This window comes from Elaeis guineensis, chromosome 7 (assembly GCF_000442705.2).
Source record: "Elaeis guineensis isolate ETL-2024a chromosome 7, EG11, whole genome shotgun sequence".
In the NCBI taxonomy this organism is placed as follows: domain Eukaryota; kingdom Viridiplantae; phylum Streptophyta; class Magnoliopsida; order Arecales; family Arecaceae; genus Elaeis; species Elaeis guineensis.
In genome coordinates this window covers 44,568,125-44,595,445 of record NC_025999.2, presented here as the reverse complement: position 1 = coordinate 44,595,445, position 27,321 = coordinate 44,568,125, and positions in this window count along the sequence as shown.

Here is a 27,321-nt window from a genome sequence, read left to right as displayed (position 1 = left end):
TCCTGCTCGTGCCAGAGGCAGACGGGGTAGAGGACGCACTTCTGATCCATCAGCTTCTCATCTCATATCTGATGACTCCGATCCTTGACTTGTCTTGATCATTACTAGATCCTAGGTGTTAGTGTCTTGTACTAGGATCTGTACTTTGAGGCCATGTATTGACAATTAGCTGGTTGACTTTTATTTTAAGAACTATGTAATGAAACAATTATGGTTTTTAATGGAATCATCTTTTACTTATATTTCTACCTTTTGTAATGATATCGATCATATTTTGGTTATATATATTCTCCTTGTTGAAATATTGTCTTCTCTTTGTTGTTGTTTGCTGTTGATAATTGCTATATTAAGGGGGAGCAAACATCTGTGATAAACTCTAAAAAGGGAGAAATTAAAGAATATTTCAGAAAAAGGAAGAGTTAACCATGTTTGATGATGTCAAAAAGGGGGAGAAATTAAACAAAAAAAATTGAGAAATTAAACAAAAATTTGAAAAATTAATCAAAAAGGGGGAGAAATTAAACAAAAATTTGAGAAACTAAAATTAAACAAAAATTTGAGAAATTTGGTATCAGACAGAAATTAAACAAAAAGCCATCCATCAAAAGCAAAATCATAAAGAAAAAGCAATCAAAACTACAAATAATGGGAAATTAATGAATGAATTGAAAATTTAAAGAACAATATCAAAAATACAATGCTTTACATATGCTCACCTTGATACATCTTTTGAAATTTTACTCACCTTGATACATCTTTTGAAATTTTATTTACCTTGATACATCTTAAGAAATTTAACTTACTCTGATACACCCTAAAATTTCTTTTAACTTGCTCTGATACATGATAAAATTTGCTCTAATATAGTGTAAAATTTTCTCTGATATATTATAAAATTTGCTCTGATACAGTGTGAAATTTTCTCTGATACATTGTAAAATCTTTTCTGATAACATTGTAAAAATTATTTTTCTTGCTCTGACACATTGCAAAATTTATTTCTTTTCTCTTGCTCTGATATATCTTAAACTCAAAATGAGCTAATACACTTTCAAAATCAACTCGTAAACATACTTTGGCACACATTTTTTTTTTAAGCACATAAGTATTTTTTGATGCTAAAACTAAAATCAATTGAGAATGGAATTTTTCAAAATACAGCTCAATCTGATAACAAAAACAAGTTTTTTGCTCTAACACCAAAATCACATAATCAAATGAGCATATCTTCAAATCCTTAAGCAAATGGACAAATTATTTTTGTATATGACCATTTATATTACATGCCAAAAGAATCATACTCTTTTCAAGCATATACATCTATAATGCATTCTTTTGAAATTAGTGATTCACATAAATATTTTTGTTCAAATGTTTTGTCATCATCAAAAAGGGGGAGATTGTTGCTCCTAGATTGATTTTGATGATTACAAAGCAGATTGAAGGGATACAAATAATTTTTAAAATGAAAAAGTCCTTATGCTCTTCAAGGGCAAAATCGTAATTTCACTAAAATCCTGATTTGATAGTATCATTTGATAGAACAAATGATTTGTAAACTACTGATGAAAATTTTATTATTTTTGGACTTATATTTTTGAAGTTATGAAGGTTTGAATTGCATGAGTCGACTCATGAGTCAACTCATGGCACTATGAGCTGATTGGCACGAAAAAAAATTCCCATGGTACGCTGGATTTTTGGCTTGGCACGACCTGTGAGTCGACTCATGAGTCGACCCACAAGGCATGAGTCGACTCATGAGTCGACCTCTGCTGATTTGGGCCAAAAAATCAAAAAAATCATGTTTCTGGTCTTTGCAACAGAAGTCGACTCATGAGTCGACTCCTGAAGCATGAGTCGACTCATGAGTCGACCCCTGCGACGGAAAATATCAGCAACGGCTATTTTTTTGCCCGTTTTAATTGCCTTTTATGCTTCCTAAAAATGCTCTAACGGCTCTTTTTCTACCTAATATATTTTCTCTTGCTTCTAACGCTATAAAATGTTTCAAATGGTGAAAAAAAAATTACAGATCAATCGGCAGATCAAACGAGAGATCAAATTCATTGAGAGGATCCAAAAATATACGCAAAGTGATCAACGAGATATTTGAGAGAAAAAGAAAAGAGGATCCAAAATCCATACGAGAGATTGTGAAAGAGATTCAAGAGCTTTCAAAGAGAGGATTTGTCACGCCTATTGTTTCAACCTTGATCTAGAGATCTTTCAAAGCCTTCAAGAAGTCCTCAATCAAAGATCATCTTCTTCTCAAGCATTCATTCAAGCGTTCATCCACCTTGAGAAAATTCAAAAAGGGTTTCTTCATTTGAGTAAAGTATTTTTATTGTTATATTCGCTCATTTAAGGAGCTGTTATTGTATTAATTTGTGCTCTAAATTTTCTTACTCTTTGTAAGTAATTGTTCTTATTTTTGGAGGATTTCCAAAACAAGGAAAGGTTGATCCGAATCTGAAATTGGAGTGTTTTGGGTTTACTTGTACCCGGGAAACAAGTAGACTAGCTTGGGATAGCTAGTGTCGGAGTTTCCGACGTTTTGTATTCGGGTTGAATACAAGTATAGTGGATTGAAATTCTCAAGTAGGAGCTTGGGGAGTGGATGTAGGTGCAAGGTTGGCACCGAACCACTATAAATCCTTGTGTTTGTGGTGTGCTTTATCGCTTCACTTTATTTCTTTATTATATCCTTGCATTCCTGCTTTAGGTAATTAATATTGAATTAAAGTCTTTGTTTTGTTCATCATAAGTAATTAATTAAGCCTAAAATTTTTAGAAACCCAATTCACCCCCCCTCTTGGGTTGCATAGCTGGGCAACATCATCTATGTACAATACGAGGAAGACAACTGCGCTCCCACTGACTTTTTTGAACACATATGGTTCCTCCTCATTCTTGATGAAACCAAACATTTTGATGACATCATTGAAACGAGTATTCCAACTCCGAGATACTTACTTAAGTCCATAAATGGACCTTTGTAGCTTGTAGATCTTGTGATCATCATCACTGGATGTGAAACCAAGTGGCTGTTCCATATAGATATCTTCCTCAAGATGTCCATTTAAGAATGCCGTTTTCACATCCATTTGTCATATTTAATAATCGAAATAGGCTGCAACAGCAAGCAATGTGCGGATGGATTTTAGCATGGCTACGGGCGAAAAGGTATCCTGATAGTCAATGCCTTTATGTTGACTATAACCTTTCGCTACGAGCCTAGCCTTGAATGTCTCCACATTCCCATCTACACCTATCTTTCTCTTGAAGATCCATTTACACCCAATAGGTACAATACCTTCAAATGGATCTACCAAGGTCCAGACTTGGTTTGAGTGCATCGAGTCAATTTCTGATCTCATTGCCTCTAACCATTTCTCGGAGTCGATATCTGATATCACCTCGTCATAGGTTTTGGGATCATCACCATGAACCCTATTTCCCATGAGGAATATTTTATCTACTTCCTCTCCTATGGTACCTAAGTACCTTTCAGGAGGACGAAAAACCCTGTCGATCTACGAGGTGGAAGAGGTTGTGTTAAGACTGGTTTTGATTGATTAGGTTGTTGGAGCATGATCCTGACTCCTCCCACGGACCTTGGGTGCAGCAGAACTAGCAACGAATAGATCTGGAGTCGTCTGAACATGATCCAAGGCCCTTGACGAAATCAGCCTGGTTGCTGCCTTCTTCATCAGCCTTTCGTTCCAGATGAAGAAGGCCTCTGAAACTTCCTCTAAAAAATCCAAGATCTGGTACCCAACCAGATCAGACTTGGACCGAGGTCTTCCAATTTATAGATCTTGAATCGGGATGTTTTAGATAGGGAAGAAGATAGATGGAGATAGACCTTGCAGATCTATTCTGCTGCAGCCTTTCTTGTAGATCTGTTGATGGAGATCTCACCCATGCCTCAAACAACCTCAGATCAACTCCAGATCTGAGAGGGACTTGTACCAACCTCTTCTCAAGAGATTTTAAGTCTTGGACCTAGTGTTTGGGTGCCTGTAAGAGGGGGAGATCAGATCTGGTAGGCGGCTGCAAGGGGGAAGGGGCTAGCGCCTCCCCTTCTTCTCTTTCCTTTTATGGACTGGCGGCAAGAAACCCTAGGGTTTCTTGCTCCTGGGGTGTGGAGAATTGCTGAAGAAAGAGGGAGAAGAGAGAGAGAGACTTGGGAGAAAGAGTCTTGTATTTTCTTGGCTTTTTTTTCAACCTATACACAGTACATGTATATATAAACACCGGGTCAAGTGACCCAAACGCAAAACTCCCTTGACCAACTCTATGGAAGATTAGGTTAACCCAAGCCCATGTACACCTATGACTCGACCTAATCTCACCTATCCTGAGCCCAGACCTGGCCCATAAAGAGTTGGTCCCTTGAGGCCCACATAACATAGACCTCAAGAACCCGAAAGGCCCACAGCCTTTCAACCTAGGGCCCAACTAGCCCTAGAGCCTCCATGAAGCCCTCATGAATGATGGACCTTGGCCTTAGCCTTGGTCCCCTGGGCCTTGGGCACACCACCTGGATCATAACAATCTCCACCTTGGTGTCCCAAGACCTCAACCAGCTCCACTCTATCCTTGCGACTGTAGACCCATTTGCAGCCAATGGGCCTCTTCCCCTGTGGCAACTGCACCAATCGCCATGTCTGGTTCTGGTGGAGAGACTGCATCTCCTCGGACATCGCTTGGACCCACCGCTCTCTGTCCTGGCTCTCAATAGCCTCCTAATACATATATGGGTCTTCATTCACTGTCACTAGGGCATATGACAGCGTCTCCTCGAAGCCATATCGGTCCGGTTGCCTGATGGTTTTCTTGGGCTTGTGTAGGGCAACACCGATATCAATCCTCGGTCTAGCTTGCTCCTGCTAGACCTCTCCACCTCGATCATCCGTTCGAGTCCTCTCCACCTGTGGAGACACCTTAGGTAGGTTCTCCACCTGAATGTCAAGTCCTCCAGTAGTACCTACAAGAGGCAAAATCAAAGAGGTTAGCTATCCAGTAGTGTTCTGCTGGACCTCCTCCTGCTCCTCCATGCCTGCTCGCCTCCGTAGGACTGACTCCTCATCAAAAGTCACATCCCGACTAATGATGACCTTCTTTTCCAAGGGATCCCACAGCTTGTATCCCTTGACTCCTCGCGGATAGCCTAGAAACACCATCTTGAGTGATCTGGCATCTAGCTTGCTCCGCTCACCAGCTCCAATGTCCACATAGGCCGTGCACCCAAATACCCGTAGATGGCCCAGCCCAACTGTCCTCCCAGACCACACCTCCTCTGGAAGCCTGCTATCCAACCTGGTGTGAGGTGACCGATTGACCAAGTAACCGGCTGCATCAACTGTGTCAACCCAGAACACCTTTGGAAGCCCTGCCTGCAGCATCATGCACCGTGCCGTTTCCAAAAGTGTTCTGTTCATCCTCTCGGCCACCCTATTCTGTTGTGGAGTCCCCTTAACTGAGAAGTATCTCCTGATCCCAAACTCCTCACAGTAATCCTGGTACTCTCTGCTGGTGTACTCCCTACCATTGTCTGACCTCAGACACTTCACACTCCTCCCCTGCTCCTTCTCCACCTCAGCTTTCCAGATCTTGAACTTGGTGAAGACCTTTGACTTCTCTCTCATGAAGTAAATCCAGAGTTTCCTTGAGAAATCATCAATCAGGGTCATGAAGTATCTGGCCCCATTCCTAGCTAAAACTGGGACTGGTCCCCACACATCCGTGTGTACTAACTCCAGAGGGGCTACACTGCGGGCTGTACTGATGGTGAACTGAACTCTCCTCTGCTTTCCCATCTGGCAAGGCTCACAGATCTCCCCTGTAGCACCATCCTCCAGATCAGAGATGAGTCCTCTCCTGCTCAACTCCCTCAGCCCCTTGTCACCCATGTGGCCTAGGTGGTAGTGCCACATCCTGTAAGTCCCCTCCTGGTCCTGTGCTGCAGCTGCTGCATCAGACTCTCTGGTCACCACAGATCCCTCCATGCGATAGAGGTTATTGTCCAACCTCCTGCCTCTCATCACCACCATAGCTCCATTGGAGATGTTCAGTACTCCGATTCTAGCCCTACTGCTGAAGCTGTATCCACTGCGCTCCAAGTAGCCAAGTGACACCAGATTCTTTTCCAGCTCCGGGATGTGCTTTAATTTGTCAATGTCCTCACAATCCATCAAACATCCTCACCCTGACTGTCCCTATCCCAGCCACCTTGCAAGGATGATTGTCGCCTAGAGTCACTGATCCCTCATCTGTCTTGGTTTATGTAGCAAACCAAGACCTGTGTGGTGTGTAGTGATGTGAGCACGCAAAGTCTAATGTCCACTCCTCTGTGTAATGCCTGTGACCATCTGATACCACAAGTAGATCATCCTCCACCTGCTGCCCAGCAACTGCACTCACTGATTCTGAGCCACTTCTTTCTCCCTTCTTGCTCTTTCATAGTGGACATTCTCGCTTGAAGTACCCGAACTCATTGCATTTGAAGCATTTCACCTCTTTCTTTCCCTTTCTGGAATTGGACCGCCCCCTGGACTTGCTTCTGCCTCTGCCTCTATTTGTCCTCTCCCCTACTGCCAAACCCTCCTGGGGAGCCCGATCTCTGGTCAACTTTTTCCTCTGCTCATTAGACCTCAGCACCGAGACCATGTCCTCATATTTTAGAGTCTCCTTGCCGTAGAGCAGTGTAGTCACCAAAGAATCATATGATCCTGGTAGTGAACACAAAAGCAACAGGAACTTATCCTCTTTATCCAGCTTCACCCTGATATTTATTAACTCCGTGCACAACTGGTCGAACCTCTGAATGTGGCCAATCACATCAGATCCCTCCTGCATCCGAAGACTGTACAACCTCTTCTTCAGCATCAGCTTGTTGCACATATTCTTCCCCATATACATGGTGTGCAACTTTGACCAAAGGCCCTTCGGGGTCTTTTCTTCCAGCACCGAATACAACGCCGCATCCGCCAAATATCCTCTAATCACCGAGCATGCTTTCTTCTCCAACGATGCCCACTGTCTATCTGTCATTCCCTCAGGCTTCTCATCCAAAGCCTGATCCAGATCTGCTTGCACCAGAAGATCCTCCACCTAGATTTTCCACATGGAAAAATTCCCCTTGCCATCAAACTTCTCGAACTTGACCTTCAGATTGCTGCCCATGATTGGATCCAAGCCAAACAAGTAATATAAAATCAAGAAGTGTAGAATATACCTTGATGGTACCTTGCTAAAAATTTTCAGCACTTGGGATCTTCAACTTCTCATGCTTGGAACTACTTCCTCACCACTGTGTCTCTGATACCAACTATTGGAGTACGATCCCGGCTCCTCCCACGGACCTTGGGTGCAGCAAAACCAGCAACGAATAGATCTGGAGTCGTCTGAACACAATCCAAGGCCCTTGACAAAATCAGCCTGATTGCTGTCTTCTTCATCAGCCTTTCATTCCAGATGAAGAACGCCTCTGAAACTACCTCTAAAAAATTCAAGATCTGGTACTCAACTAGATCAGACCTGGACCGAGGTAGTCCAATTCATAGATCTCAAATCAGGGTATTCTAAATAGGAAAGAAGATAGATGGAGATAGACCTTGCAGATCTGTCCTGCTGCAGCCTTTCTTGTAGATATGTTGATGGAGATCTCACCCACACCTCAAACGACCTCAGATCAACTCCAGATCTGAGAGGGACTTATACCAACCTCTTCTCAAGAGATTTCAGGTCCTGGACCTAGTGTTTGGATGCCTGCAAGAGGGCGAGAGCAGATCTGGTAGGCGGCTGCAAGGGGGAAGGGGCTAGCGCCTCCCCTTCTTCTCTTTCCTTTTATGGACTGGCGGCAAGAAACCCTAGGGTTTCTTGCTCCTGGGGCATGGAGAATTATTAGAGAGAGAGGGAGAAGAGAGAGAGAGACTTGGAAGAAAGAGTCTTGTATTTTCTTGGCTTTTTTTTCAACCTATACACAGTACATGTATATATAAACACCGGGTCAAGTGACCCAAACCCAAAACTCCCTTGACCAACTCTATGGGAGATTAGGTTAACCCAAGCACATGTGCACCCATGACTCGACCTAATCTCACCTATCCTGGGCCCAGACCTGGCCCATAAAGAGTTGGTCCCTTGAGGCCCACATAACCTAGACCTCAAGAACCCGAAAGGCCCACAGCCTTTCAACCTAGGGCCCAACTAGCCCTAGAGCCTCCATGAAGCCCTCATGAATGATGGACCTTGGCCTTAGCCTTGGTCCCCTGGACCTTGGGCACACCACCTGGATCATAACATAGGTTCCTTAGGTTCTTGAGCTCGTTACTCTTGGGAGACATTCTCCTTGAGCTTAACTATTCTTCCGATGCCACCATCTTGAATAAACTATTTTTCAAGAAAAATAGTATTTCGACTCACAATCACATTGTAGTCTTCCAGAATATAGAAATAGTATCCTAATGACTCTTTAGGATATCCTATAAATCGAGCTCTAAAAGACCTAAACTCTAACTTGTCCGCCTGCTGTCTCTTGACATGAGCCGGACAACCCCAAATTCTGAGATGATTCAGACTTGGCTTCTTACCATGCCATATTTTATACGGTATGGTAGGAACGATTTTAGAGGGAACCCTATTCAATACATAAATTATTGTCATGAGACTATATCCCCAAAGAAACTCAGGGAGGTCCGTGAAGCTCATCATGGAATGGACCATATCTAATAGGGTCTGATTTCTCCATTCTGAAACCCCGTTGAGTTGAGGCGTTCTAGGTGGAGTCCATTGAGAGACTATACCATTGTCTTTAAGATAGTCTAGGAACCCCCGACTAAGGTATTCACCTCCTCGAACTGATCGAAGAACCTTAATGGGCTTTCCTGTTTGTTATTTTACCTCATGTCTGAATTTTTTGAACCTTTCAAAGGCTTCAGACTTGTGTTTCATTAGAAACACATACCCATACCTAGACAAATCATCGGTAAAGGTAATGAAGTAGATGTAGTTGCCTCTAGTCGGCACATCAAATGGGCTGCACACATCCGTATGTACTAGAGCAAGTAGGTCTGTGGCCCTTTCCCCATGTCCCACAAAAGGAAGCTTAGTCATTTTGCCTTGAAGGCATGATTCACAAATTGGATATGACTCGGAAGTCAACGGACTCAATAGCCCAGATTTCTTCAATTTGTTAACCCTATCTTCCGCTATATGACCTATCCTTAGGTGCCATAGATACCTATCATTTAGACTATCTCTAGGCCTTTTAATTCTTATGGTATTCATATTTTGCTCAATATTAAATACAGATACATCAATATATAGCTGATAGAGACCGTTAATAAGAAAACCATCTGCAACTTTATTATTTTCATAAAAATTATTACAATGGTCCTTATGAAAGCTAATCACATAGCCTTCTTGTGCTAAACATGAAATAGAAATCAAATTCTTGCTTGCTGCAGGCACATAATAACAGTCTCTTAAAACTAAATCTAATCCTAACGGTAATCGCAGAGGATAGTTTTCATGGCCACAGTAGCAACTCTTGCTCCGTTCTCGATGCGTAGGATCATCTCCCCATCCCTCAACCTCCTGCTCTCCTCAAGACCCTGCATAGAAGTGCATAAATGAGCACTAGAACAAGAGTCAAGCACCCAACTAGATGCAGAAGAAACCGTAAGATTAGATTCTAAAATGAGCATACCTCCAGAAGGACCATCCTTCTTGTTCTTCAGGGTAGCCAGGTACTGAGGATAGTTTCGCTTTCAATGGCCGTCTGATTGGCAGTGAAAATATTTTTTCTTATCAGCAGTCTTCTTCTTTGGTTCTGTCTTTTTCTTCTTGCTATCTACCTTCTGCTTCTTCGCAGACTTCTTTTTCTTTTCAAAAGACTTTCTCTTGTAGGAAGTCTGCTCCACAGTAAGAACTGAGCTTTTTGAACCCTTCATAGAAAGCTCAGTCGTAACCAGCATGTTCATTAGCTCGACCAAGGTACACTGCATCTTATGCATATGAAAGTTCATGATGAACTGACCATATGCATCAGACAAGGACTGAAGGATCACATTAATCTGAAAATCTTTGTCTAAGATGATACCGAGCTTCTCAAGCTCCTCAAGATCCTGGATCATTATCAAACAATAATCTTGGATGACTGCCCATCATGCATCTTGGCCTTAAAAAGTCTTTGACAGACTTGATACTTGGCCGCACGACTCTGTTCACCAAACAACTCTTGTAGGTGAGCCAACATTTGGTGGGTAGTCAAAATATTCTCATGTTGGCGCTGCAAGTCATCAGACATTGCACCCAACAAGTAGTACCTTGCTTTGTTATCATCATCCATCCACTTTTCTAGAGACGTTCTCTGTTTAGTAGTCGGACGTGCTGGTATGGCAGGTGGGTCCTCGTCCAAGATATGAGTTAATTTTTTGAAATCCAGAATAATTCTGTAGTTCCTCAATTAGTCCTTGAAATTGGGTCCAGTCAGTCTATGGTTGTCTAGAATTTTGGTTAGGGGATTTGAGGCAGACATGTTTCTTGTAGAGAGTCAAAAGTTTCTAGTTAGATTTTGTAATCAGACTCAATCAATTTGTTTAAGATTTTTATTTTTAAACAAATTAGGCTCCCACTATTTTCTCAGATCCCTACACTCCCTTGGTGGAGATGTGAAAATATCCGTGATCAGTGAGTTTTAGTGGGTGGTGCAGTCTCACCGACTGGCTCACCACCTCACCTAATAGTTATTGGTGATGGGTCAACCAATGAGTGGACAACTCTTGTCCAATGATTCTCTAATCATAGTGCACCCAAAACTTTATCTCTAATTCATGAAGCTCACCGTGTCCGGGATATTGCTCCAATCCTTAGTTAAGTCACACCCACCATTTGTACGAACTAGATTCCTGATTGGGTCCCTCACCGTATCTGGAATATTGAGCCCAACCCATCCTCTAATCTATAGCATCCAATGCCTAATGGACATGGTTGTGTCTTTCCGGTGCAACTGAGCCACTGTAACCAGTCGAGAACAATCAACCCCGAGAAGGGCCCACACATCTACAATGGTGGAAGACCTAGACTTAATATTTTCTTAAGGAGATTTGATTTAGGTCTCATTAAACTTGACTTGACATAGTCATAACAATTATGACTAACCTAGTGACATGGGTTAGCTCGAATTGTTAGCCACCTCTAATCAGAACTGAGTCGACATATATGGCCAGGTAAGTGAGACCGATGGGAGGGATATGCCATTAACTCAATAAGAACGTATTCGAGTCCAGTAGCTCTCAATTAAAAACCAGTCGGTAACTGCCCAACTTATCTTAGACACCAAATTATCGAACCAGAACTAATTGGGTTTGCCTACAATCCAGGCTCTAACCACTGGGTCAAATTAGGTCTTAATTTGATCGGATCACATCTAAATGTGATTCGACCTTGACCCAGACTTAATCCTATTAGGTTGGTCAATTATTAGCTTTCATGATCCCATCTAACCAACTTTTGATTCGATTTGATCAACCGCTAGACCTAATTGAGCTACCCAAGCCCGAACCCAATTTTATGAAAATATCTTAGATCTGAAATTCTCAATTTTAGATCTAACTTAATTTTATAAGCTTAATTCATTAATTAAGTTTGGGTTGATAAACAAAATATGTAAAATAAATCCTAGGGTTTCAGGATCTAGGATTTTGCAGAAAAGTAAGTTTTGATTTCTGATCAAGGATGAATGCGCGGCACCCCTACACGTCATTTGAACACCCCATTGAATGAAAAGAGAGGGTCTTAAAATTCTACTTTATTCTTATGACCGGATGGCCATGAGGAACACCTTAATCAGAAATATAAATTTAACTACAAAACTAGTTAGATCTAAATTAACATATCACATATACAATTTAAGATCTAACTTATACATGCTTTGCATACAACTCATGTATCAAAAATCAATCTAATTAATATGCTTTCAGATCTGATACATCACATGTAATATCTGAAAAATAGAATTTAAATTGAACTATTCAAAATAAAAACTATTCTAGATAAGTTACTAGAACAATTCTACAACTAGTCTAGGCATGCAACAGATCAATTTTATGAAATAATTAAAATTTTATTTTATATTTTTTGATCTGATTATAATAATTATAATATTAAAAAAATAAATAATAAATTATATTTAATTTATATTTTAATCTCATTAAAATATAAAACTTAAGACTATTCATGGATTCAATTAATCCTAGTCTAGTCATGCATCTTATGCATGTTAGATCTTTTTAGATTTAATTTTAAATATTTTAATTTTAGATCCTATCATATCTGATGTGACATCTGAAATCATTTAATATCAAATAAATTAAAATTAAAATCAGATCTAAAATAGATCTAAAATAGAGCCAACAACCTGGCTCTGATACCACTTAAAGGAGGAGAAATATTTTCTCCGCGTAGGATCTTCCAGATTTCATCAAATCTGGGGTGAAATAATTTAAAAAAAAAATTTATCCTACATATTTTAAATATAATTATCTAGATCTAATTTTACTATCTCATATTTAAAATCTAAAATTAAATCTAAAACTATGATAAAAGAAGAAATACCTCAAGGGTAATCTGATTACCCTGTAGATGATCTCTGCACAGCCCGAGGTTCTGATGTAGCCACGCAAGCACCTAGCTTCTACCAGTATCTACTCAGGCAATATCTAGAATGCCTTCTCCTCATGAATCTATGCTCCAAAAATCAAATCTTTATCTGATTTGAAAGTACTTCAGAACTCCTTCTGAAGTTGGAGCAGTAGCCTGTCGAAGATGTCCTACAGCCTTCTGTTCCAGGCATCACCACGCCTTGGATCTCTGCCAGATGGATGTCCAACCTTTTAGACATGAAGAGGGGAGGAAGAAGAGTAGGGAGGATGTGGAGAAGAGGATAGGGGGTGGCTGCTATTGGGTTTTGTGTATAAAATAATTTCTTTCATGAAACCCTAGGTGCAGCAGGGTTTATATAGACCCTATATGCTGCGCAGTGCCACATCATTCAACCAATCAAAAAATTTCAATAAATTTTGAAAAAATTCTGATTGATAGAGTGATGTCATCTGATCATATCAGATAAGAATCCCCACCCTCTCACCTAATTTGGCACCAACAATGGATAAGCTCAAAGAAGGTGGCGCCAAAGAGTCCAAGTTTATCAGGACTCTTTGGTTCTTATCCATTTGGGGCACCCACTTAAATCCAATTGGGCTCATGCCATAATCTGATTATGGCACCCAATTCAATTGGGTTTTAGCATGTGGATACTCTATAAAAATCCTCCAATGAGCCCTCTTCAGTTTAAGACCCATATGTCAACTTTTGATAGATGTCCTAAAATGAAATTGGCAGGTGCTAGAAATTAGCAGGTGTTGTCTTAAATTCATCTCATGAATTAAGACAACCCTTTTCTGAGCTGGACAATCTTCATTTAGACTAAGAGAAACCATTCTAAGGTTCTCAGGATGAGTCAAATCATATTTGGCTCAGTAGAGACAGAAAAGATTACACGAGGAGAAAGTTAAGCTCAATCGAGTGCTAGCACGATTTCCTTGAACCTAATTGGATCTTATCCAAATCAATTGGGTTAGCCCAATTGATGACATCTAGACCCAAACCCTTATTTGTGTGACCCAATTAGGTTCAATTTTGTATGATAATGAGACTTGTCGTGATCTCATCATCGGCATCATCGAAACTCCTTTCGATGGACCAGAACTCTTCTGATTCAGATGATTAGAATGATCGATCATCAATATCATTCTAATTGCTCCCAAAATCCACTAGTGACATCTAGCAGTATATGGTGGCAACCCATCAGAACTGAAGATGAACCTCTCGGTGCAGCTACCTGTGTGATTGAGTTCCTCTATCATGAGTCCCGACTGAATTAGGGTTAAGGTGAACTCGTCAAACCCAACATCAGTCATATGAATCAATCGATTGATTCAAGTCCGATGTGAAATCTCAATGAAAAACTCTTTTTCATTATTTCACTCTGCCATGGCCATGGACTTAAGGACTAAAAAGTCTGATGTGAAACCCCAATGGAAAACTCTTTTCCATTATTTCACTCTGCCATGGCCATGGGCTTAAGGACTCGATCTTTCAATTATCATAGGACTACTCTTCTCATCTACCGAGGTTGATAGATCTCATCTTGGTGTGACCTAGTTTCTACAATGAATATGCTACAGCCAACATACACCTCAGGATTCCAAATGGCTAGGAGATCGAGTTATGGTGTAGTCAAACTATAACACACTCAAGGTGAACTGTCGATGCACCTCAGGTCAAAGAACTACACACACAACTGCAGCATCGACCTAGTCATCGACGAGAAGGTAGACTTCCTTATGACTGCTCGAGGTGGTCACGCTCAGTACTCTCATTCTCAATGAATACCTATACTCTCGCTCTGGTGTCTCCACATCGTAGACTCAAGACTCATCTACCCTAAGAAAGCGATTGTACACCAACCTTCCAGATCGATCACCATCCTCATGATGATCCTATGGTCAGGAGTAGTTAATGAGTTAGTTATGTAAATTCATGCCTTAAATTTTCAACTCTTAAAAATATGAATTTACATTCCCACTAACTCAAAGGATGTATCCCAAACACAATGTACACAATATGATAGAAGAATAACCCTTTTATTCATTTATAGTCAAAATTATAAATTTGCCCTTAGATCTGTACAGAAATGTGTCAGTCGATCTGACATCTAGGGCACACATCTAACAATATATGGCATCCAAACTGGGTTGGCGCAAGGGAGAAGAGCCCTATTCTAATAAGGACTCTTAATTTTCTTATTTGAATTCAAACCAAATCACATCTGATTTAGTCTAAATAAAATATATGAAATCTAATCTAATTAAGTTTATAAATTTTTAATCAAATTTTAATTAAATTAGAAATTAATTGAACCAAAATTTTGATCAAATCAGAGATAATTTTCCCTTAGCGATTAAGTCATCTCATTACCTAATCGGATCAAATCTAATTGAATCCAATTCAATTAGATTTTATTTAATCCTCTTTGCTCAATCAAATTGAGTTAATCAGTAATTTAATTATTAATTAATCTTTTATTAATTCACTAATACTATATAAATTAATTTATTATAATTTTTGCATAAGGTTAACCATCAATCAAATTGATGATTATGCCTTTGAACGATTCTCAATCGTTGATCAGCCACATAATCAGTCAGAAACTTCTTTTGAGTGTGACCCCATAGGTTCAAACTTAAGTCAATAGTACAAAAATATCCTTTTGAATCAATCGATGTAACCATCTAGCAATGATGACTCGACATCCGGATAGGTTGAATGAAGGCGAAGCAACATTCAAGAACCTATTGGCGTATGATTACCATATAATTCATCCCTTTGACCCTAATACTCGAAGATGACCTAGGATTTAACTGTCAATCCTAGATAAATCATCCACATTATATTTTAATCTTTTTCAAATCTATCACATGAATTTTTTGAGCTCAGATTTTGCTAAATTGAAATACACTAATGCATATCTCCTACTAATTCGGAGGGGTCAATCCCATCTTGACTTACGTACCGACTTGACAAGTACTTGACTTTATCCAAAAATCTTCTGTCACTGAATTAAAAACTCAGTTAGTCCAGCACCAAAGTACAGTGAGTTACTTGTAAGTCACCGTGGTGATCTCAGATCGGAGGGACACTTATACCCATACCCTTCACGAGCTACCCTTGACATTAGAGTGCTCCGCAGTTGGTTATGTTCAGTGACAATGTACCCCTACATCTCACCTGCATGCCATACTAGTATCTCCATATCATTTGGTTACAAAGACAACCAACGTATATGGCACACAATGACCTATACTTGATATCGCTATCGTCCTAGTAATAGCTTATCATTTGATCGCGAACCAGTTTAAGGACTATGCGATAAATCCTCCTTTATCGATCAAAGTAGTCCTAAAAACTTCATTACAATATAGAAGTTCGTTAGAAGATATAATCTTGTGATGAAAAATATTAAATAATTTTTATTATTTATTAATTTAGATATATTTATAATCAGCACAATCATCAAACGATTGACTTTAGGATATAATTCCCAACAGTCGAGCCATACTCGAGCCTGATTATTCATTAGTTAGAATCACTGAGTAGGTTCATGTTAATGGTTGGACCTAACCAGGACTTTCAGTAGAAGCCTATTGCCTACTAAAATAAAATCTGAGGTAAAATTAATTACTAAAAATTATTTAGAGAAATAATTGATTGAGAACCTACCCATAGATGCATATGGGTTGGCTGAGCCATACTCGGATCTGTATGCAGTCTATGTGGATTCTAGTACCCACTAAGAAATTAAGATAATTTTTCGAATTGAAGGTAGAGGCTACCAATTCGTATAAAAATAGTGGGAGATCCTTTAGACTAAAGTCCATATTTTTAGACTTGATTAATTCATATACTAATTAGGTCTGTGTTTTTCTTTCTTTTCAGAAATGGCTAATAATTTATCACTCTACTCACTGTTTGATAGTGATGAGCTTATTGGACCCAACTTCAATAGCCAGTTTCAAAAGTTGAATATTGATCTTGAGCCCAATCTAGCTAAAAAGTTTATGACTGAATCAAATCAAGCAGACTATGACCCAAATAAGCTAAAGAGAAATGAGCAATTGGTTGATGGTCAAGGTGCATATATGATAACACCTTGTAATTTCTCTATATGTGACACTACTATCAGGGTATTGGATACTAAAAGTTTAGTTCATATATGCAATTCATTGTAAGGACTTCAAGTTAGTAAAAAATTTGAGAATGGTGAGAGATTCCTGAATGTGGGAGATGAAAGCTGATGCGTAGTCATTAATAGCACCAAAAATAACTCTACTCACTACGTAGGCAGGATGAGTCGAGATCATATCCTCAGGGATCTTGGGCTAAGTTGAGATTGCAAAATAAAAGAAAGAAGCATTGTTTTTGATTTAGAGAATAAATTATCTTAAAATTGATGTAATTAGAAAATAAAGAGCTCGAGAGTTTTGAAATAATTTTGCACTAGTAGAGTTGTATCTCTTTTTTTATATTTAAATAGATACGATTAATCTTAAAAAAAATACCTATCTTTCCTCGGCACGCTCCGTACCCGTAGATCACGACGCATCTCTGGAAAGTATTAGGTAAACAACTCTTCTTTCCTTGGCATGCCCCATACCCGTAGATCACGACGCATCTCCGAAAAGTAAAAGTTGTTCCTAATATTAATCTAACAGAAAAGCATAAATAAAAGCATATGAAAGAGTGTAAATAAAGAACTCATGACGATTTAAATAAAAAGTATAATCTTTATTGCATATAAAAAAATACAAGAAAGTTTAGAACAATAAACCCACTCTGTGTCATTACAAAATTTCTTCTCCACTCCTGAGACTGATGCTTAGCTGCTCATAAAGTAGTCCCTTTCTATTCCTCTATGCAAGGCTCTAGAAGAATTTTTAGGCTCCCCCTCCAATGGGAGTACAAAAGCCTTTTTATAGGTGTTAGGAGGAAGGAGTTTTACATGATTTTTCGATGTGGGACTAAAGAAAATACTAAGGACTAAAAGATGGATGGATGACATGGAAAGATCACAAGTAGATAAAGAAAATACAAATTCTTCCTCTTGAAGTATTTCCAAGTATTAAATTTTTTTCTTTAATTTTCAGATCCCTCGCCACTATGTCCGCCTTGCCAAACTCCCCACGAACCCGCACGCCCGCCTTGCCGCGCCCGCTGCCACGCCCGCTGCCGTGATGCCGCGCGTCTGCCCGCGTGCTCCTTACGCATGCCTGTGCTTCCGCGCGCCTATGGTTCCGCGTGCCTGCACTGCCTTTTACAAAAAGAAACTTTTGTTTCTTTAAAATGACATATATATCCTTTTTGGATTTCTTGCATAGTATCTTCATTTTCTATAATACGTATGCATCCTTCTTTTATTTAAATTTTATTTTAAGTCTAATTTTTTTCAAACTTGAATCTTTTTGATCTGTGAATCGGACTCTTTGTATCGGCAATCATCTTTCCTGTAAAACATAAAAGGAAGTATCAAATTCTTACTAAATTAAATAAATTAAATATAATTTTTTGCTTTAAATGACTTAAATTAAGTGTTTATCACACCCTCCAACTTGAATTTTGCTTGTCCTTGAGTAAAATAGATATATCAGCATTGTGTACCGACTCGATCTTGAATAAAAAGTTAGGTTAGGCATTCCAAAAGGTAGATGATATCTGATCAGACCATTAAAGAGATACTTCATTGGATTATCAATTTGACCCAATTAGTGGCTGAGTATTAATTAAAGAAATTTCAAGAGCTTTTCTTTCACCAACTCTCCACTTTACTCTTTAAATCCTCTAACTTAATGTGAGAGAGGTTTATTATCTTCTTGCAATTTAGTCCCCTTATTATCCACTTTTTTTTTTTTAACATTGCCCACCTTTTTACGTGAACCACAATACTTACTTAGGCGAAGGGGCCTGATTACTCAGTAGGAAACTAATATTTTTTTTTAAAGTAAATTTTAAGAAGAATTTTTGCATACCTCGACCTTTCCATCCAATCTCTCATGAAGCAGATTCTTTATTGAGATCAGTAAGAAGAGGGTTGTAGAATTACTCTTAAAATTTGGTCTAGTCTAAACCCTACCATTCATTGGGTTTTCTTGATAATTTATTCCTCAGTATCTCTAAAATTATCTTGACCGTTAATCATTCATTGATTAGGATGCCTAATTGACTCTTAATCAAAATAAAATTCGGATACACAAAATGAATTATTTCTGACCATACTCGAGAATTTGATTAATTTTCTTCCCCCCCCAACTTAATCTACATTGTCCTCAATGGAGTAGGAAAGCAAAGAAAATAAAAGGAGAGAGTGCACTTGGGATAATTTTGCTTCGAAAGTTGAAGATAGCTTCATTGATTAATAGGCTCTTGTTCTTAAGTGAGAAGGGGAATAGTTTCAATCTAAGAGCATCATCAGAGAAGTTTTGGATTTTTACTGTGGAACAAATTTTAAGAAATTCATCCAAGTGTTTGTATGTGTCCTCGTTACTAAGTCCATAAAATGATGGCAATATTTGAATAATGCTAGACTTAATCTCATATTGGGTAGCTTCTATTGGAGGTGCTTGAATGCATGGAGAGTAGATATATGAGGATGGAGTGAAATATTCTCTCAATGGGCGTGGAGGATTAGCCTCACCAGGTGCAGCCATGTTTCTAACTCGGATAGTCCTAAGAGTCTTTTCTAATTTTTCGTCTAATGATTGCAAGTCGGGTTTTAGTGATCGTCGACCTAACATGCAACTAAAAGGTCTATATAGGACTATCCTAGTCTGTTAAGGATTATTATTATTATTATTATTATTTAAGAGGAGAAGAGAAGAGAGAAAAGAGTTCTAAAGAAGAGATCCTAAGAAGTCCTAAAACTAATAGAAGAATTAATTATGGTTAGATTTTAATTACAATCAAGTTAGCACGTAGTGGACTCTCTATCCTAAAGTTATCCTAGTTCTAGACAGCTCCTAACTGTAGTTAGCCTTCAAGCCCTCCAAGTCGGAGCTTGACCAACCAACTGGCCAGATAAGTATAAGGTTGGTGGGAGTCCCCTCGTTACTTTCCTTAGACACCAATTAAATTGGCCAGATCAGTGATCGGAACCAATTAAAAATCACCTTCCTTCGAGCCCAGTCATCTTGCAAACCACTTGCCTAGACACCATCTAGCTGACCAAGTCTAACCTGGTTCAACTCTCAGGGTCACTTATCCTAATGAGCTCTAAATCCTTAGGGGTCAATGTCTAATTAATTTTAGATTAAGGTCTAGGTTATGCAAATGCAAGGGAGTGATTTGTGGGTCAAGGAAGGGTGATCAAATCCCTATCTTATCTTTGTTAATGGGTTGTGCCCTTAAAGTTAATTATGGAGATGCAATGCAAAGAAACAAGGTGTCCAATCAAGTTAGAAATTTTTATATTTGAGGTTACGCTACTTTACTTAAGTGTTATGAAATGTCAGTGACTTTTTTTTTTTAATTCAACTGTGCCAAGATCTCTGGCAACGGTGTCAAAATTTGATGCGTAGTCGTTGATAGCACCAAAAATAACTCTACTCACTACGTAGGTAGGATGAGTCAAGATCGTATCCTCAGGGACCTTGGGCTAAGTTGAGATTGCAAAATAAAAGAAAAAAGCATTATTTTTGATTTAGAGAATAAATTATCTTAAAATTGATGTAATTAGAAAATAAAGAGCTCGAGAGTTTTGAATTAATTTTGCACTAGTAGAGTGGTATCTCTTTTTTTATATTTAAATAGATGTGATTAATCTTAAAAAAAATATCTATCTTTCCTCGGCACGCCCCGTATCCATAGATCATGACGCATCTCTGAAAAATATTAGGTAAACAACTCTTCTTTTCTCGGCATGCCCCGTACCCGTAGATCACGGTGCATCTCTGGAAAGTAAAAGTTGTTCCTAATATTAATCTAACAGGAAAGCATAAATAAAAGCATATGAAAGAGAGCAAATAAAGAACTCATGATGATTTAAATAAAAAGCATAATCTTTATTGCATATAAAGAAATACAAGAAAGTTTAGAACAATAAACCCACTCTGTGTCATTACAAAATTTCTTCTCCACTCCCGAGACTGCTAGCTTAGCTGCTCATGAAGTAGTCCCTTTCTATTCCTCTATGCAAGGCTCTAGAAAAATTTCTGGGCTCCCCCTCCAATGGAAGTACAAAAGCCTTTTTATAGGTGTTAGGAGGGAGGAGTTTTACATGGTTTTTCGATGTAGGACTAAAGAAAATACTAAGGACTAAAAGATGGATGGATGAGATGGAAAGATCACAAGCAGATAAAGAAAATACAAATTCTTCCTCTTGAAGTATTTTCAAGTATTAAATTTTTTCTTTTAATTTTTAGATCCCTCGCCACTGTGTCCGCCTTGCCAAACTCCCCGCGAACCCACGCGCTCGCCTTACCGCACTCGATGTCGTGCTCGCTGCCGCGATGCCGCACGCCCGCGCGTCTGCCCGCATGCTCCTTCCGCGTGCCTGTGCTTTCGCGTGCCTGTGCTTCTGCGCGCCTGCACTACCTTTTTACAAAAAGAAACTTTTGTTTCTTTAAAACGACATCTATATCTTTTTTGGGTTCCTTGCATAGTATCTTCATTTTCTATAATACCATATGCATCTTTCTTTTATTTAAATTTTATTTTAAGTCTAATTTTCATCAAACTTGAGTCTTTTTGATCTGTGAATCGGACTCTTTGTATCGACGATCACCTTTCCTGTAAAATATAAAAAGAAGCATCAAATTATTAATAAATAAAATAAATTAAATATAATTTTTTATTTTAAATGACTTAAATTAAGTGTTTATCAAAAGTCAAGTTTCAATCCTAGCTTTAAGAGTCATCGAGCTTGTTTTCAAGTTTAATAGTATCATTTTAAGTGATTGTCACTATTGTCCATCTTTCTTAATGAATATAATTTCTGTTGGCTTTTTGGCCAAAGATAGTTATAGTTTATCAATAAAGAATGATTATTGTGATATTATTATGAATGATGTTATAATAATACGAGGATAATTAAAAAATGGCATCTATATTTTGTCATAGTCTGTGAGTGTAATGTGCACTCCAAATAAATGTCCAAAGTTAGATAACATCACAGATGCTTACCTTTGACATTGCAGGCTCAGTCATATTAACAAGAGTAGGATAAATAGGTTAGCACAAGAGGATATTCTCAATATCAATGATTATTAATTATTGCCGATCTATGAGTCTTATCTTCTTGAAAAAATGACTAAATCACCTTTTACTAAAAAAGATAAATGAGTTGGTGAAGTTCTAGATCTAATACATAGTGATGTTTGTGGACCTATGAACATTAGTGCTAGAGGAGGGTATAGCTATTTCATTATATTCATAGATGACCTATCTAAGTATGGGTATGTTTACTTGATAAAACACAAGTCCGAATCATTTGAAATATTCAAATGATTTCATAATAAAGTAGAGAAACAAATTGAAAAAAGTATTAAGACTCTTCGATCTGACCGATGGGATGAATACATTTTCAGTGAATTTCTGACATATCTTGGAGAGAATGAAATTCTCTCACAATGGACTCTAGGGACACTACAGCATAATGGTGTCTTAGAAAAGAGGAATCAAACCTTGTTGGACATGGTTCAATCCATGATGGGATTTGCAAGTCTGTCGATCTCTTTTTGGGGATATGCACTTCAGACAGCCTGTTTTGTGCTCAATAATATTTTGAGCAAGTCAGTTAGTAAAATGCCATATGAGATATGGTCAGGGCATAAGTCGAACCTCACTTATCTTAAGATTTAGAGGGGTTCGATTTATGTCAAACGATTACAAACTGATAAGCTCGGACCTAGGTTCGATAAGTATAATTTTGTAGGGTACCTCAAGAAAACAAGGGGATATTACTTTTATCTCCCTGCTGAACAAAAGGTATTTATCAGCAGTAAGACATACCTTTTGAAAAAAGAGTTTCTTAGTGAAAGAATAAGTACCTTTAAAGTTGAGCTTGATGAAGTTTGACAGGTAGAAGAATTGACACCAATAACTGAATCGAAACTGAATTTGATAAGATCAAATCTAGAGCCCAATATACAAACATCCTTAAGGTGATTCGGTAGAGTACCGCATCAATCAGATAGATATGGGGATCCTATGGAGCTCGATGAGAACAACAAGGATCCAGTCACCTATATGGATGCAATGCAGAGGTTCGACTCTGAAAAATGAATAGAAGCCATGAAATTCAAATTAAAGTCCATGAAAATCAATAATGTGTGGACATTAATTGATCCACCTGAAGGGGTAAAATCCATAGGGTGTAAGTCGGTCTTCAAAAGAAAAAGGAGCACAGACGGGAAGGTGGAGACCTATAAAGCCCATCTGGTTGCTAAGGGATATCATCAACGTTATGGTGTTGACGATGATGAGATGTTCTCTCCTGTGGCAATACTCAAATCCATCTGGATCATGCTTGCAATAGCGACATACCTGGACTATGAAGTCTAGTAAAGGATATGAAGACAACTTTCTAAATAGAGAGCTAAACGAAGAGGTGTATATGATATAACTTGAAGGGTTCACACTCACAAATAAGTCCAAGATGTGCAAGCTTTAGAGATCCATTTATGGATTAAAACAAGCATCTCGGAGTTGGAACATATATTTTGATAAGGTGATCAGAATATATGGCTTCGTTAAGAACGAAGAGGAACCCTATATATATAAATGGGCTAATGGTTCAGTAATTGTATTTCTTTTTTTGTATGTAGATGATATTTTCTTAATCGAGAATGATATCCCTGCATTACAGAGAATAAAAGTGTGGTTGTCATCATAATTTTTCATGAAAGATCTGGGAGAAGTAGTCTACATCCTAGAGATGAAGATCTATAGAGATAGATCTAAGAGACTGCTCGGACTCTCCCAATCTACGTACATAGATGCCATGCTGAAATGATTCAGTATGGAGAATTTTAAGAGAGGCTATCTTCCGATAGGCCATGAAATTTTTCTCTCAAAGAAGGATTATCCAACAAACCCTCAAGAGAGAGAGAGTATATGAGTAGAATTTCATATGCCTCGATAATGGGTTCTATAATATACGCCATGACATGTACGAGATTAGATGTGGCATACTCATTAAGAATAGTGAATAGATACCAATCAGATCTGGGTGAGAATCATTGGAAGGTTGCAAAAATTATCCTTAAGTATTTGAGAAATACTAAGGACCAGTGGCTCGCTTATGGAGAATCTGACATGAAACTCGTGGGATATACTGATTATAATTTTTAGTCAGATCATGATGATAGCAAGAGCGTGTCGGAATACATTTTTATCCTAAATGATAGAGCTATCTGCTAGAAAAGTTTCAAGCAGCACACCATAGCCGATTTTGTTTAAGAGACAGAATACATCGCGGCATCCGATGCTGCAAAGAAAGCTGTGTGGCTGAGAAAGTTTATCATTGAACTTGGAATGGCACCCTCCATTGATGGTCCAGTTATGCTTTATTGTGATAATACTGGAGCCATTACTCAGACAAAAGAATTGAAGATACATCAGTAGACAAAGCATATTCTGCATCACTACCACCTTATCCGAGAGATCGTGGATCGAGGTAACGTCGATCTTCAGAAGATCGATGAAAAGGAGAACATGATCAACCCACTAACTAAAGCCATTATGGTAAAGGAGTTCGAAGATCATAAAATGAAAATGGGTATTTGATATTGTACCGATTAGCTTTAGTACAAGTGGGAGTTATTAAGAAATATATCCTAAAATCAATCGTCAGTCTGTTGACAGTTGTTCTATTTGATGTAATAATATATGAATTAAATAATAAAATATTTATTTGATAATTTTTATCATAAGCTTGTACATCTTCTGTATCGAACTTCTGTGTTATGATGAAAGTCTTTAGGACTATTTTAAATCGATAAAGAAATATTTATCATTTAGTCCTTAAATGAGTTTACGACCAAATAATATGTTATTATTAAGATGATAGACATATCAAGTGTAGGTTGTTGTGTGCTATATAGGTTGGTTGTTCTCCTAACCAAGGAGCATGGAGATGCTGGTATGGCATGCAGGTGAAATGTAGGAGTACATTTCACTGAACGTGACCAACTCTGGAGCACTCTACCGTCAAGAGTCACTCCGAAGGGATATAGGTATAAGTGTTCTTCCTGTTAGATGTGTGCCCTAGATGCCAGATTGGCTGACACATTTCTGTACAAATCTAAGGGCAAATTTGTAATTTTGACTATTAATCAATAAATGGGTTATTCTTCTATCACATTGTGTACATTGTGTCTGTGATACATCCTTTGAGTTAGTAGGAATGTCAATTCATATTTTCAAGAGTTGAAAATTTAAGGCATGAATTTACATAACTAACTCATAAATAGCTCCTGACTATAGGATCATTACGAGGATGGTGATCGATCCAGAAGGTTGGTGTACGATCGCTTCCTTAGGATAGATGTGTCTTGAGTCTATGGTGTGAAGACACCAAAGTGAGAGTATAGATATTCATTGAGAATGAGAGTACTGAGCGTGACCACCTCGAGCAGTCACAAGGAAGTCTACCTTCTCGTCGATGACTAGCTCGATGCTGCAGTTGTGTGTCTAGTTCTTTGACCTGAGGTGCATCGATAGTTCACCTTGAGTGTGTTATAGTTTGACTACACCATAACTCGATCTCCTAGCCATTCGAAACTCGGAGGTGTATGTTGACTGTAGCATATTCATTGTAGGAACTAGGTCGCACCAAGATGGGATCTATCAACCTCGGTAGATGAGAAGAGTAGTCCTATGATGATCGAAAGATCGAGTCCTTAAGCCCATGGCCATGGTAGAGTGAAATAATAGAAAAAGAATTTTTCATTGAAGTTTCACATCGGCTCAGATCGATTGATTGATTCATATGACTGATGTTGGGTTTGACGAGTTCACCTTAACCCTAATTCAGTCGAAACTCATGATAGAGGAACTCAATCACACAGGTAGCTGCACTGAGAGGTTCGTCTTCAATTCTGATGGGTTGTCACCATATACTGTTAGGTGTCATTGGTGGATTTTGGAAGCAATTAGAATGATCTTGATGATCGATCATTCTAATTGTCTGAATCAGAAGAGTTCTGGTCCATCGAAAGGAGTTTCGATGATGTCGATGATGAAATCATGACATGTCTTATTACCATATGGAATTGAATCTAACTGGGTCACACAAACAAGGGTTAGGATCTGGATGTCATCAATTGGACTAACCCAATTGATTTGGAAAAGATTCAATTAGGTTCAAGAAAATCGTGCTAGCACACGATTGAGCCTAACTTTCTCCTCGTGTAATCTTTTCTATCTTGACTGAGCCAAATGTGATTTGACTCATCCAGAGAATCTTGAAAAAAAAATTTTCAGTCTAAATAAAGCTTGTTCAGCTTGGAAAAGGCTTGTCTTAATTCATGAGATGAATTTAAGATAACACCTGCTAATTCCTGATACCTGCCATTTTTATTTTAGGACATCTGTCAAATATTGACATATGGGTCTTAAACTGAAGGTCACTTGGCAAGAGCTCAATGGAGGATTATTGTGGAGTGTCTACATATCAAATCATATCAAATTGGGTACCATAATCAGATTATGGCGTGAGCCCAATTGGATTAAGTGGGCACCCCAAGTGGATAAGGATTGGAGAGACTTGATAAGATTGGACTCCTTGGCGCCAACTCTCTTTGTGCTTATCCAATGTTGGTGCCAACTTTTGGAGATAAGGTGGGGTTCTTATCTGATGTGATCAGATGATATCACTCCATCAATCATAATTTTTTTAGATTAAATAGAATTTTTTGATTGGTTGAATGATGTGGCACTGTGTAGCATACAGGGTCTATAAAATCCCTGTCTGCGACTAGGGTTTAGGGGTTTCTGCTCAATACCCAGCCAAAATGAGAATCCTCTCCTCTTCTATATATCCGACCTGCTCTCCTCTCTCCCCTCTTCACATCCAAAGAGTTGGACATCCATCTGGCAAAGGTCCAAGGCGTGGTGATGCCTGGAACAGGAAGGCTGCAGGACATCTTCGACAGGCTGCTGCTCCAACTTCAGAAGGAGTTCTGAAGCACTTCCAAATCAGATAGAGATCTGATTTTTGGAGCATATATTTATGAGGAGAAGATGTTCTAGGTCCTATTTGAGTGGATATCGGTAGAGGCCAGGCACTTGCGTGGCTATATCAGAACCTTGGGCTGTGCTGAGATCATCTACAGGGTAATCAGATTATCCTTGAGGTATGTCTATACTTCTCATACTTTTAGATTTAATTTTAGATTTTAAATATTAGATAATAAAATTAGATCTAACAGATATTAGATCTAAAATAGTATAGGATAAAAATTTTAAATTATTCTATCTCAAATTTGATGAAATCTGGAAGATCCTACAAAGGAAAAAGATGATTTTTCCTTCAACTGGTATCAGAGCCAGATTGTTGACTTTATTTCAGATCTAATTTAGATCTAATTTTTTATATTTATTTATTTAATATTTAAAAGATTTGAGATATCACATCAGATATGATAAGATCTGAAATCAAAATATTTAAAATTAAATCTAAGAAGATCTAACATGCAT